General features: G+C 44.2%; 1 protein-coding gene across 1 annotated transcript in view; it reads right to left on the bottom strand.

Moving 5' to 3' along the window:
* ELK3 (ETS transcription factor ELK3) overlaps window positions 1-10,564 on the bottom strand; it is a 64,423-nt gene extending 53,859 nt beyond the window's left edge. The window contains exon 1 of the mRNA XM_044994855.1: window positions 10,154-10,564. The gene's annotated coding sequence lies outside the window, so the exon portion shown is untranslated. The remainder of the gene's footprint in view (window positions 1-10,153) is intronic.
* Between the last annotated feature and the right edge of the window lie 3,571 nt (window positions 10,565-14,135).

Genomic DNA, 14,135 nt, shown 5'->3' with positions numbered 1-14,135 from the left:
GGAGTAGGTGTAGGGTGCTGGTGGCTGGGGACTCCCTTCTGAAGGAGACGGAGGCATCCATCTGCTGACCTGACATGATTTCTGCAAAGGTGTGCTGCCTGCCTGCAGCCCACATCTGAGATGTTACGGAAAGGTTGCTGAGGCTCATCCATCCCTCTGACCACTATCCAGTGTTACTCGTCCATATGAGCACTAATGATACTGCTAAGTATGACCCTGAGCACAGGACTTCTGGAGCAAGAATGAATGTTCTCATCCATCCTCCCTATGGAGAGTAAGGGCCCAGACAGGGACACACACATCCTACAGATGAATGCATAGCTATGCAGATGGTATTGATAAGAGGGCTTTGGCTTCCTCGACCATTGGGATGAGATGGGGTCCACCTAACCCAGAAGGGGAAGAGCATCTTCGTGCACAGACTCACCAACCTAGTGAGGAGGTTTTAAACTAGGTTCAAAGGGGGCAGGGGACTAAAGCCCACAGATAAACCAAAAAAAAAAGGCAACCTTAACGGAGAGTTAGATGTTGTGGGGAGAGGGAGCATGGAAAATTACAAAAGGGTCATAGAAGAAACAAGAGCGACATCAGCAGAGGCATTTCCTCCACATCTTAGATGTACAAATGCAAAGAGAATAAACAGGAAGAATTGGAAATATTAGTATATAAGCTAAATTTATGTTTTAATTGGTGTCACAGAGACTTGGTGGGATAAGTTCCATGATTGGAATATTGTTATAGAGGAGCATAGCTTGTTCAGGAAGGACAGGCAGGATAAAGAGAGAGGAAGTGTTGCATGATACATCAAGAATATGAGCTTGTTCAGAGATTCAGAAGGAGGTCAGAGCAGACCAATTGATATCTCTGGGTAAAGACGAAAGAGGTAAAAAGTAGGGGTGACATCATCATAGAGAGTCTACTAAAGACCACCAAAAACACCTCTACCTTGATATAACGCTGTCCTCGGGAGCCAAAAAATCTTAGCGCATTATGGGTGAAACCGCATTATATCGAACTTGCTTTGATCCGCCGGAGTGCGCAGCCCACCCCCCTCCCTGGAACACTGCTTTACTGTGTAACTTTAGCGCCCTCGTGGCCAAGATGGAGTCTGCTCTGCAGGCAGCTTTGGCCAAGAGAAGGCGTGCGCAGGAATGCAGCAGGAGAAATCACCCCCACAGGAAAAGTACAATGGATATAACAAAGGGAGATATTTATTTACAGAGGGATGAGTGGAGAAATACAGCAAGGGGAAATACAGGGGGAGCAGTAGAACAGGGTTGCCTCCAAACAAGGCCCCACAGGCCCAGTGGTAGCACAGTCTGGAAGGGCAGACACTGAGCAACATGTCTGCACACAGAGTTCAGGAGGCCTGAGCAAAGTTCCAGTCTGGTGGCGAGTCTTGGGGGCTCCTGGTCGTCTTCGGCGCCAGTGAACTCTCCCCAGCAAACCCCTCCGGTGCCCTCTTCTGCCGCTCTCTGCAAAGCCACACGGAGCGACCACCTCCCCACTTAACTAGCTACAACCTCCCTCCTTGTTCCCAGTGCAGAGTCACCAGCCCCAGTACTCACAGCCCCAGGCAGCTCTGGGCAACCATGATACTAGGTCCAGCTCCGGCCTGTCCTTCTCGGGAGATTCCTCCCTGGCACAGGGCTCCTCCTGGCTCCTGTCTTGGGCTGTCCCAGATCGGCCACCCTGGCCTTCCCAGGCCTCAGACAGGTTCTTTGTGCTTCCTTTGCAAGGGCCTGCGGGCTGCTGCCTCTCTCCCTCTCCCAGCTCCCGCGAGCCCCCTAGAGTTTCCCTCCTTTTTTCTCACTGTCCCCCTCCCCCCTACAAAAAATATTTAAAGGGGCCATGCTCTCTAAACCCCAAAGGGGTTACAGTAGGGGTGACATCATCGTAGAGAGTCTACTAAAGACCACCAAAAACACCTCTACCTTGATATAACGCTGTCCTTGGGAGCCAAAAAATCTTACCATGTTATAGGTGAAACCGCATTATATTGAACTTGCTTTGATCCGCCGGAGTGTGCAGCCCCGCTCCCCCGGAGCACTGCTTTACTGTGTTATATCAGAATTCATGTTATATCGGGTTGCGTTATATCGGGGTAGAGGTGTAACAGAAATATCCCAAACACAAGATCCAGTAGTAATGGGGGACTTTAACTACCCAGGCATCTGTTGGAAAAGTAATATGGCAAAACGGGGAACTTTCAATAAGTTCTTGAAATGTATTGGGGACAACTTTTTGTTTCAAAATGTGGAAGTAGTAACCTGGGGGTCAGCCATTTTATACATGATTCTGACCAACAGGAAGGAATTGGTCGCAATTTGGAGTGAAAGTGCCCATGAAATAATGGATTTCATGATTATAAGAAAAGGAAGGAGTAAGAGCAGCAGAATAAGGACAACAGACTTTTAAAAAAGCAGATTTTAACAGAGAACTGGTAGGTAAGGTCCCATGGAAAGAAAATCTAAGAGAAAACAGGCAGTTGCTCACTGAAACAATATTAAAGGCACGACCGCAAACTAGCCAAATGCAAAGGAAAGACAGGAAGAATTGTAAGAGGCCAACATGGCTGTAACAGGAGCTCTTTAATGACATAAAAATCAAAAAAGAATCCTACCAAAAGTGGAAACATGGACAAATGGCTAAGGAAGAGTGTAAAAAACAAATAGCACAAGCACATAGAGACAAAATCAGAAAGGCTAAGGCACAAAATGAGTTACATTTAGCAAGGAACTAAAAAGGCAATAAGAAGAGGGTATTTAAATACATTAGGAGCAAGAGAAAGACAAAGGAAAGTGTAGGTCCTCTACTTAGCAGGAAAGAGAGCTCATAACTGATGACATCAAGATGGCTGAGGTGTTTAATGCCAATTTTGTTTCAGTCTTCACTAACAAGGTTAATGATGACCAGATACACAACACAATTAATATTAAAAACAAGGGGAAAGGAACGCAAGCCAAAATAGGGCAAGAATAGGTTAAAGAATATTTAGATAAGTTAGAAGTATTCAAGTCATCAAGGCCTGATTAAATTCATCCTAGGCTACTTAAGGAACTAACTGAAGCAATCTCAAAACCATTAGCAATTATCTTTGAGAACTCATGAAGGACGGGTGAGGTCCCAGAGGACTGGAGAAGGGTAAACATAAAAAGGGAGAACAAAGAGGACTGAAAGGAATTAGGTCAATCTGACTTCAATACCTGGAAAGATACTGGAACAAATTATTAAACAATTTGTAAGCAAGCATGGCTACTCAGGCTTAGCCTGGGGCACAGAATCTAGTCCCTAGTTAACTTTTTTCACAGTTTATGGATATACCTCCTTGAAGTATGTAAGTATCAGTCTATGATAAAGCAGACTGCAAAAGCATCAGTAATGCTAGTGGGTCAAAATCAGATATGGTATTAACAGGTGTAACTCCACTGGAATCGATAAAAATTACTTCAGTGGCATTCTACCTGCTTACACCAGGGCTATACTTGGGCCATTTTGTTCTTAAGTACATCATTTAAGTTAAAGCTGCTACTGAAGTATGTAGTTTTAGAACAGACTGGGAGATACTGGCCATCTCTATTACAGAAGCTGAATAGACCAACAATTTCAGGATAGATTTCTCAAAAACAACAAGGAATCTGGTGACACCTTAAAGACTAACAGATTTATTTGGGCATAAGCTTTCATGGATAAAAAACCTCACTTCTTCAGATGCATGGAGTGAAAGTTACAGATGCAGGCATTATATGATGACACATGAAGAGAAGGGAGTTATCTCACAAGTGGAGAACCAGTGTTGACAGGGCCAATTCGATCAGGGTGGATGTAGTCCACTCCCAATAATAGATGAGGAGGTGTCAATTCCAGGAGAGGCAAAGCTGGTTTTGTAATGAGCCAGCCACTCCCAGTCCCTATTCAAGCCTAAATTAATGGTGTTGAATTTGCAAATGAATTTTAGTTCTGCTGTTTCTCTTTGAAGTCTGTTTCAGGAGGTTTTTTTGTTCAAGAATAGTTACTTTTAAATCTGTTATAGACTGTCCAAGGAGGTTGAAGTGTTCACCTACTGGCTTTTGTAAGTTATCATTCCTGATGTCCAATTTGTGTCCATTTATTCTTCTACATAGGGACTGACTGGTTTGGCCAATGTACATGGCAGAGGGGTGTTGCTGGCACATGATGGTATATATAACATTATAGGCGTGCAGGTGAATGAGCCCTTGATGGTGTGGCTGATAAGATTTCTGAATTGCATGTCCCACTATAATAATTTTAAAAATCAGAACTTCACTAGAAGAACACATGGGATACATATACTGGCATTATATGATACTGAATTAATCAGTAGTTAGTAGGACAGTGATGTTATTGAATGTAGTGCTTGTTACAGGATTTTTTTTGTTATATTATATTGCTTAGAAAAACAACAAAAGCATTTTCCAAAAATGGCTCCAAGCTAAAATCTATTTTTTAAAGATAAACCATTTAAAAATTTTAATTCTGGAGACGTTACCATTAGATATAAAAATGTAAACATAACCATTTAAGTAAACGCTGAACAAAGACAAATATGCATGTTGTTTTAGGAAAGTACACACACAAGGTATACTGTGTCTCTCATCTGGTTTGTTTCCATACATTTACCATTTTATTTTTCTTTGTAGTGAGCTAGACTTTCTGTTCCTACTTCTCAACATTCTGCTGCAAATCATGACTAATTCTTAAATCATACATAATTCAACAAAATACTTCAACATGAGAACAGATATGTTCAGTCTTTCAAGAGCTCTCAACAGTCTCAAGAATATTAGCTGATTCATTAAACAAGCTACAGACCAAGTAAACATCTGCCTAATGATTCAGGGTTATATGATTCCTTATTGTGGAAAACAGTGAGGAAAAACTCCATAGAAAATTACTATTACAAATCAGTAGTGGGACCTACAGAACAGTGTTTTCAAAAGTACATTAGCAACAGCCTGTTGTAATTGCCATTGGGTGTGGTCACAAAAGACATCTAGCAGTTGAAAACGAGCAGAAATCTTGTTGGAACTGGCACATAATAGACCTATGTCCTGGAATCTATCTGGTGGCTCTAACAGAAATTCAGAAGTCAATATTCAGAATCAATGTAAATTGGAATAAAACCACCACAGGAAGGCTATGTGGATTGATAATCAATCCAGATTTCAAACACATCCAATAAGTCATGCCTTTATGTGATGGACTGGTTGATCAAACAAATCTTTTCCATCTCTAGTTTATCTTATTCTGTGACACAGGACTCTTTGGACCACAAATGGGTATACAAACTTCTTAATGATTTATCACTAACATGTATTGCCAAGTGATTAAGGCAGGCTTAGCTTAGGGTCCCTTTTCCCTAGGAAATTACACTTTCTACAGATAACATGCATCATAAATAACTGTGTACTAGGCTTCCTCCTCTGTTAGCAAACACCACAATCCCCTTTTTCATCAGTAGCCAAATCTTGAGTTACTTGAAAGTCTACTGCTTTTCATTCTCCTGAAACTGGCATGACATCATGTAACTGCATTTCCCACACCTAAGAATCTGCATCCATATTTTTCATCTTTGTTACTTAGCTTCCCTACACATGATGCATTGTATGTGAGCATATGGCCCTTAGCCACTGCCTGGGGCTCAATGCATCTGTGTGAAACAACAAATTAATGTAACATTTTCATTGTATAATAACTGTCTCGTAACAAAAAACATTTAAATTCTGTTGTACCTCAATATCAGGTTTATAAAATCACTGATTGCTATTACCCTCCTATAACACTCCTCCATCCTACACACACTCCCTGAGTTGGCATCTATTCCAAAAATGGGATTACAAGGTGAGTGTACAGCTGACATGATCAAATTTACTGTATAAAGAAAGACAAAACTTCAGCCTTTGGAGTAAAATACTTGGTAATCATGACTTAAGTTAAATGAAATACCATCAACTGAATGGAGTAAAGCACACTATGAATCAGTGAGTAGTAAGTCGCTCTAATGGTTGAAAGTAAAACTGATTGTATCTCTAGAAGTAAAGAATAGGTAGGTGTGTGTAGTGTTTTGTAAACTTATTTATAAGGATGATTATTTATTTTATTTATTTGAGATTGTGCTATTTGTCTTGGTCTACTACATGTAAGTGATAATATGACATAATAAGGGTACATGGATTCCCAGGGTGTAAAAAAATTTTCTTTACATGGTACAGCTCTTGGAAATGTTTCAGTTATAAATACTCTGAGAATAACCAAATGTATGGAACTCTGATAGTAGAAATATTAGGTAAATATAAAATGAATAATCATTGTAGGTAATGATCTATACTTTTTTCTTAATCACTTTTTTATTTTACAATCAAAATATTTAAAGAATGAGATCATATTTATAACATAGACATATACAAAGCATTTTTATAATTTAAGGGGAATCGCATTATTCATGAGTGGAAGAAAAAATTTGGACTTTTTCTCTCCACACTTGAATCAATGTATTTTATTTATAAAACACTTGTGGACTGTGTTTTACTGTTTAATTCAAATATGTAGTATATATAACTGATATTACTATTTTCATGTACATCATTATGAAGGCATCAAGATGTTTTTACTTATTCTGAATTAAATGAAATTCATATAATTAACATATACTATACCAGGATTTCTCAAACGGGTCGCCGCTTCTGTAGGGAAAGCCCCTGGCGGGCCAGGCCGGTTTGTTTACCTGCCCCGTCCACAGGTCCGGCCAATCGCGGCTCCCACTGGCCACGGTTCGCTGCTCCGGGCCAATGGGAATTGCTGGACGCAGTGGGCAGTAAGTCCCTCAGCCCGCACCGCTTCCAGCAGCTCCCATTGGCCTGGAGCAGCAATCCGCGGCCAGTGGGAGCTGCGATTGGCCGGACCTGTGAACGGGGCAGGTAAACAAACTGGCCCGGCCCGCCAGGGGCTTTCCCTACAGAAGCGGCGACCCCTGTTTGAGAAACCCTGTACTATACATATGTGTAGTCTATATAGATTCAACAGATGGGATTTTGAAAGTCAAACAATGTTTACATAACCCTGCTAATTAAACTAGAGTGTAGATTTAACAAACAGAGTTCATGTTTAATGTTAGGGAAAGTCTAATAGGACTTTTGTTGTCACAGAATATTCACTGGATTATAACTTGAATGTTTTGGTTCCTACCCAACAGACTTTGAAATATTAAATGTTCCCAGTAATATGATTATCTCTTGAAAACTCAGATTTTCACTGAAAGATGAACTCTCTGAAAAGAGAAATAACACTTACTGTCTGAAGATCATCTTTGATAGCTGACCAGGAATTAGGCATTTTCTATGTTTAATATATCTCGTCTCTAAAGTTCTTGTGTGACTGAGTATGAAATGAATGCGTGTCTCACTCTGGCTGTAGTGGGCAGTAATCCACCAATGAAATTGCCTTGCAATGTGGCATTGGTCAAAAATCTCTTCTATACAGAAAAACGTAGCACAGGATGAACACAGAAAGTAAAGGAAATGCTGAGGATGATCTCAGGTAAACACGTGTTATTATTTCTTCATTCAATCATCATATTTTGCACAGTATTTAGTAGCTAAAAGGTGCCAAATGCAGTGCTTCGTGGCATTACCATGTTTATCATATATATTTTTCTTTAACACACTTTTTGCTTTTTCGATATTTCTTATGTCAGAAAACACTTGTCTAAAACTTCATTTTCTTTGTTATATTCTTTGTTTGCTCCATGCTCCCTTTGTACAATGTCTTACTTTAAATTAGACAGTAGGCTTTTTTGGGGGCAGGGAGAATATCTTTCTGTGTGTGCAATAGGGCACCAATTTTAAATAGAGCCTTTGTGCCCTACTGCAGAAGACATAAATAATAATAAAGCCACTATACAAACCACATAAGCTGAAAGGCATAAGCATGAATTAGATGTCAATTTAAAATTAACCAAATAAAGTGACAATGCAACAAGATTCTGTCCTTTTGTCCACTCACCACAGTTCTAATGTACCCATCACCATAGTGTCCTAGCACCTAGCAGCAAAAGTGTAGCTTTTAGCTGAAAAAAATCTATGCAAATCCATAAGATCATCATAGATGTCTGGAACATGTTTAGCTAAGTACAACCTCCTAAATATCCCCCTTTTCATGCAAACGCTCCCACAACTATCAAATATTTGTAAATTACATTTATGCTTAAACTTCTGAAACTAACCAAGAATTTGCCCCCCCAAAAGCAAAATATTAGATGAGTAATGCCTCTTTGTTAGAAATTAAAATGACACCACTGACTTTTTTTAAAAGTTGAAGACCCCATGATTGAAAAGATGCTGCATTGAATAAACTGGTCTGAGTCCTATACCCCTAAGTAAATAAAGATGTAACTTGTCTCCCTTTCAACTGCAGTGGTAGAAAGGCTGACAGGGCTTCACAAAACCCTCCTGTGTTAGGGAACGGAAACTCCTAATGAGATTAGTTGGTGTGTGTGCAGACATTACTTAGCCATGACTAAATGGGCTCTCTTCCTGCAGCCAGTGGAAAATTCAGGGAACTTTTTCCCCCTGCAGCATCAGAGTCCCTCTAACCTTCAGCAAAGCCAGATCCAAAAACAACTCTCCACTTTCTCTCTTTCTTCCCGCCCCCCTCGGTGAAATGTATCAAAATGGGCCAGAAGGGCTTTTGGGGGGGGGGGACCTACGAGAGTGGGGGAGGGTAGAGAGGGGAACTCTGACGACTACAAAGGAAACTGTAAAAAGAGCAAATACATAAACCTGAGAAGGAGAAAACCACAGAGTTTCTTTTGTGAGCTGCAGTGACTCATTTTCAAGATGTTGTCTGCTGCCAGTTTCAAACCGGAAGCGCATGGCAATTAGTCTTGCTGTTTCCAGACAAGCCTGAAACTCTCCCGACACTTTTTTTTAAAATCCCCCCTTTCCAGTTTCTGCAAGAACCCTCCTCCCCACACAGCCCCCTTCAGCCCTTGCAGGGGCGGCGGGGATCGGCACACACTGCCCCAGCGCCTGGGCGTGCTGACACACACACCCAGACCCCTCCCCCAGACACTATTATGATTATTTTAATTTTTAAAATGGCCCACGTGGCCCTGCAATTGGGACGCCCTGGGCAGCGAGTGAATGCAAAGCCCACCCCAAAGGGCTTCCTGGGTAGTCAGTTATTTCTGTCTGGGATTGATGCTCCCTCCCCAGAGAGCCCTGGCAGATGGTGGCCCCCTGCCTCTCGTCCCAGGCCGCCCCTAACCCCTTCCTGCCCCCCCCAAACACACACACTTCTCTTTCCCCTTGCAGAGCGCTCGCCCCCCAGCTTCTTCCCCTTTTAGACAGGCAACAATTCCTCGCCTCCTCTCTCCCTTCGCCAGCCGGGGCAGGCAGTGCCCCCCTGAACCCCGAGTCAGACCGTGACTCCTCTGTCCCCGGACAAGGCAGTGACCCCCCCTTGTTCCCCTAGACAAGCAGTGACACCCCCTTGCTCCTCCCAGGCAAGGCAGTGACCCCCATTGACCCCCTCGGGCAAGGCAGTGACCCCCCCAATCCCCTTAGACAAAGCAATGACAGCTCAGGCAAGTCAGTGACCCCCATTTCCCCCGCAGACAAGGCAGTGACCCCCCCTGCTCCCCTCAGACAAAGCAATGACACCCCCTGCTCCCCTGAAGCAAGGCAGTGACACCCCCATTTCCCCCCTCAAACAAGGCAGTGACCCCCCTTGCTCCCCTCAGGCAGGCAGGCCCCCGCCGTGCTGCCAGGTATCCCTCGCGGGGCTCCGGGCCCTGCCCCCCGAGTTACCACCAGGCATTTCTGCCTTAGAGTAAATAGTTTGCTCTGGGTTCCTGCCACTCGTTCCCTTGCACGGACTGCCCGAGAAGCTGCTGTCCCCGCACCCGGCCCGGGCCCCTTCCAGCCACATTGTCCTTTATCAGCAGATTAAAAGCCAGAAGGGAAACACTCTGTGTGGTGCCTGTGGGAAGAGCAGCCCCCTTGGGCCCCGCAGCGCAGCTGCATCCATTCTCCTATTTGCCTGTCTGTCTCCCCTTTGCTCTCGTTCCCTGCCACCTTCCCAAGCCCCCAAACTTTGCAATACTTAGCCCGAGCTCAGAAGCACTTTTACATACCCAGAGCCTGGTGGACTTTTCCAATCTCTCCTTGTAGTTTAAAGGGAGCTGGGTAAAATCCTCTGGTTTTCCATGCTGACAGTCTTCTGCGAGCGCTCTGTTGCTCTTGTAATGAGATCCTGGTTTTTTTCTTTTTTTTTTTTTCTTGGTTGGTGTGTATGTGTGTGTGAGAGCAGGAAGTTGGAGCAGTCAGACAGAGAGCCGGCTCACTTCCTTTCCTGCATTATTCCCCAGGCGGTTTGCAGTCTGTGTAAACAGGCTTTTCCTCCCCTCTCCCCTCTCTCTGGCCGCTGATGTGCAGCATTGCTGTAATGTAAGACACACACATAGTAAAATGGTAACGGTAACTACACACACACATACACACACATACAAGGAGCTCCAGCAGCTCCCTCTGACCTCCACCTCTTCCTGTTCTACACCCCAGGGGAGGAGCTTCAAACAAGCTCAACAAACTGGCCCGTGAACAGCCTCTACTAAGAGCATAAGGTGGCTTTGCAAAATAATCAGCTTTTCCAAAGACAGTGGCTCAGAGCTGTTAAAGATGAACACGACCATGTTCATATTATTTATTAGTAATTATTACCACTTGTTAAGCATCAACAGTGCATTGAGCACCCTACAAGACTGTGAGAAGACATGGTGTTTGTCCCAAGGAATGTGTAGTCTCCAGATTTGATCTACAAAGCACTGAGCACCCTCAACTTTCATTGATTTCAGTGGCAGGGTCAGAGTGTTCTGCACCTTGGAAGAGGTGCTGACCACTTCTCAGAACTGGACCTTAAGTAGACGGACACCTCAAAATACATAAACAACACCAAACATATCTAGTGTTAAAAACAAACTGGAAAAAGACAAACAAACCATATTTAAATAGTGAAAGTGTATTCAAAATCTGAATTGAAAATCCCAAATCGGATTCTATGGTTTTTGGTTTGGCTCATTATAATGCCAGGCCATTTGTGAAATTCAGATCTGGGTTCAGATTTTGAACCTATTTGAGGATGTTCAGAACTAGGGTTTTGGTTCAGACTCATCTCTGTTAAAAATAATAAACATACACCATTTGGAGTTTAAATAATCTTTCCATGTTTTGCATGTGTCTGTCTTGTACTGTTTGTTTCTGATGTTGATCATAAACTTCTTGAGTCAGGCCCCACATCTTCTTCTGTGTCTGTATGGTGCCAAGCACACATCAATGATATTCAGTAAGTAATCATTACATATAAATTAAATAAACACTGCCCTGTAACAGCTTTTAAATAGTCAAAAGATTAAGCATTCAAACAGGGTAATTAGATTTCAAAAATGTTCTTGACATAACATTATTTGGATGTTACCTTATTTTTGCTTGCTATGTTGGGGTTTATGGCAGCTATATTAATGGTAGATAACTGGAGTCAAAGAAGCTAACGGAATTGTCACAGTTGCCACTGAAAATTAGTCATTAGCATCTTGACATTTAGCAATGGGCAGATTGTAGGCTTTTCAAGGAAAGTAGGTAGGACTCCATATTCTGGTCCCTTAATGTCCCACGTACAAGAGCATTGGGTAAGGTGAAATCTTTTCATGCATGCACATGTAAAGGTGTCAACTGTTGAGAAATGCCTTCTAGAGATCATATGGAGTTTTAGAGTATGAGTTTGGGGGTCCACAGAAATCTCATTAAGTTGATGGGGTGGAAATGATGAAATGTTGGTACAACTTTAAATAATTTACCACTTCTGGAAAAAAATATGCACTGGGCATAGCCTTTACTTGTTTTAAGCACTACTGTAAATTTTTAGAACACAATAGTCAAACTTCATTTGAGAAGCATATATGAAAACATTTATGCAGGTAGATAACCAGGATTAGAGTTTGGTGTGCAACAGAGAGGTTGTCACAGCACCAGAATCAGGAAGATGATTTGCTGAAGTTTGGGGGTGCCAGAATTCCTCTTCTTGAAGTTATGATATGTTTCATTCCTTTCTTCTAAGATCTGGGGCATGGACTTTCCAATGCTGTCCTCAATTGTTTCTTTTGCATGGTGAAGCCACAGAAGGGAACAAATTGTTTCAAAAAAGGAATTACGTCTCCAAACAAGCAAGTGATTTCTTTTCCCTTTCAAAATAATTTTCTGCCATTTAAAATATTGGTTTACAAATTAAAGTCCTTTGTTCACACAAATAACAGTCTAGAAAGTCTAGATAAAGACTCCAGGCTGAGAGAAAGATGTGGTTGGACACTGTATGTGGGGTCTTGAAGGCAAAAAAATGGTCTTGTGAAAAATGGAGACAAAAGTGTGGGACTTTTTTGTTTACTGAAAAAAGTGATCATGATTTGTTTGAAGCACAGAGATTTGAGGAAGTTCTGTGGGCGGCGGAAAAACTCTGAGGTTTTAGAGGGGGTCATTGACACAAATAATACAGGTAGATATTTGTTGGATAAAAATCTTTTTTTAAATGATTTGTATGCAGGGTCGGTGCAACCACTAGGCGCCAAGTGATTGGGGGCGCCAAAAAGCAGTGCCCTGGCTCAGCAGGGAGGAGCCGCCTTCTGGAGGACTGGAGAGCCAGAGCGTCAGCTTGCGGGGGCAGCAAGCCCCAGCCATAGAGGAGCCGGCGCGGCGCAAGGGGGGCAGCAGCCCTGCAAAGGCAGCAGCACCGCTAGCGGGGAGTAGCTGTAGACCCCGCCCCTCCTGCCCAGGCTGTGGCCTGGCGTCCCCCCCGGGGGCTCCTGCAGGTTGCAGCAGATGCATGCAGGCAGCAGCCCCTGTGCACCCCCCATCTCCTCCCATGCCGCGCTCGGGCTCTGCGGCTCCTGACCATGTGAGCCACCGCTGCTAGGGCGTGGGGCCCTGAGCCTGCTCCGGGAGGGGCAGCGGTGGCAGCAGCTCACACTCCTGGGAACCACAGAGCCCAAGTGAGGTGAGGGGGGAACTGGGAGGTGCACGGGGGCCACCGCCCACATGCATCCGCTGCAGGACCCCTGGGAGGGCGCGGGTTTCCCCGTCACCGTGCTCGGGTTGTACGGCTCCCGGGCATAGGAGAAGGACGGCTGTAGGCGGGAAACAGCAGCAGCAGCATGGCCTCTCCTGCCCCATGGTGGGCTACGCTCGTCGCCTGCCCCTGCTGCTGCAGAGGCTCCCACTGCCCTGGGCTCAGGCCGCCTTGTTCCCTCTGAGTGGCGCCCGGTTCCTGCTGCTCTCGGCCGGCAGGTGCGGGGCCCAAGCCAAGCACAACCCCTTGCGTCTCCTCCATGGCGGCATCCCCTGCCCGCATCCTCCCAGGCAGCCGCGGTGGCAGTGGCTGGGGAGCTTGAGAGGAGGAGTGGCCCCCGGGCAAGCGGGGGAGACTCCGAGGTGAAGAGGCTGCTGGTGTGGCCTGAGCACTCGATACTGACAGGTACCTGCCCCTGTCCCCACCCGGCACTGCCTGACCCCCAGCCCAGCCCTGCCCAGCCCAGTGAGAATTCCAGTGGGCTGCGGAGACTGCAGGAACTGTGGGATAGCTACCCACAGCTACCCACAGTGCAACGCTCCGGAAGTTGACACTAGCCTCGGTACTGTGGACGCAGTCCACCAACTTACTGCACTTAGAGCATTTTTTGTGGGGACACACACAATCGACTATATAAAAACGATTTCTGAAAAACCAACTTCTATAAATTCGACCTAATTTCATGGTGTAGACAAGATACCCTGAGAATCTTTATGAGATGTGTGCATGGGTAATATTGAAGGAATAATGTATTTACCTTAAAAGTCTGCTTTACAGACTTGGAGTAGAAATTAGTCACCAGGGGATAATGGCCCTTTGGGGCAAGGGGGATTTGTCACCCTGCCTAATCTGGCTGGTGATGCAAAGCAAGGCTGAATTGTTTAGCTTTGCACAATAGTAAGACTTTGAATGGGACACCGTCAGAGGCAATGGCAAACAATTGAAACACCTTAAAGGTAAAAAAGAAACATTACAAAGCCCTTACCCGTTCTGACAGGCTG

The sequence above is a fragment of the Mauremys mutica genome, chromosome 1 (genome assembly GCF_020497125.1).
Source record: "Mauremys mutica isolate MM-2020 ecotype Southern chromosome 1, ASM2049712v1, whole genome shotgun sequence".
Taxonomy (NCBI): domain Eukaryota; kingdom Metazoa; phylum Chordata; order Testudines; family Geoemydidae; genus Mauremys; species Mauremys mutica.
The sequence above is the reverse complement of the archived record's forward strand: the minus strand, read 5'-3'. Positions and strand labels throughout refer to the sequence as shown.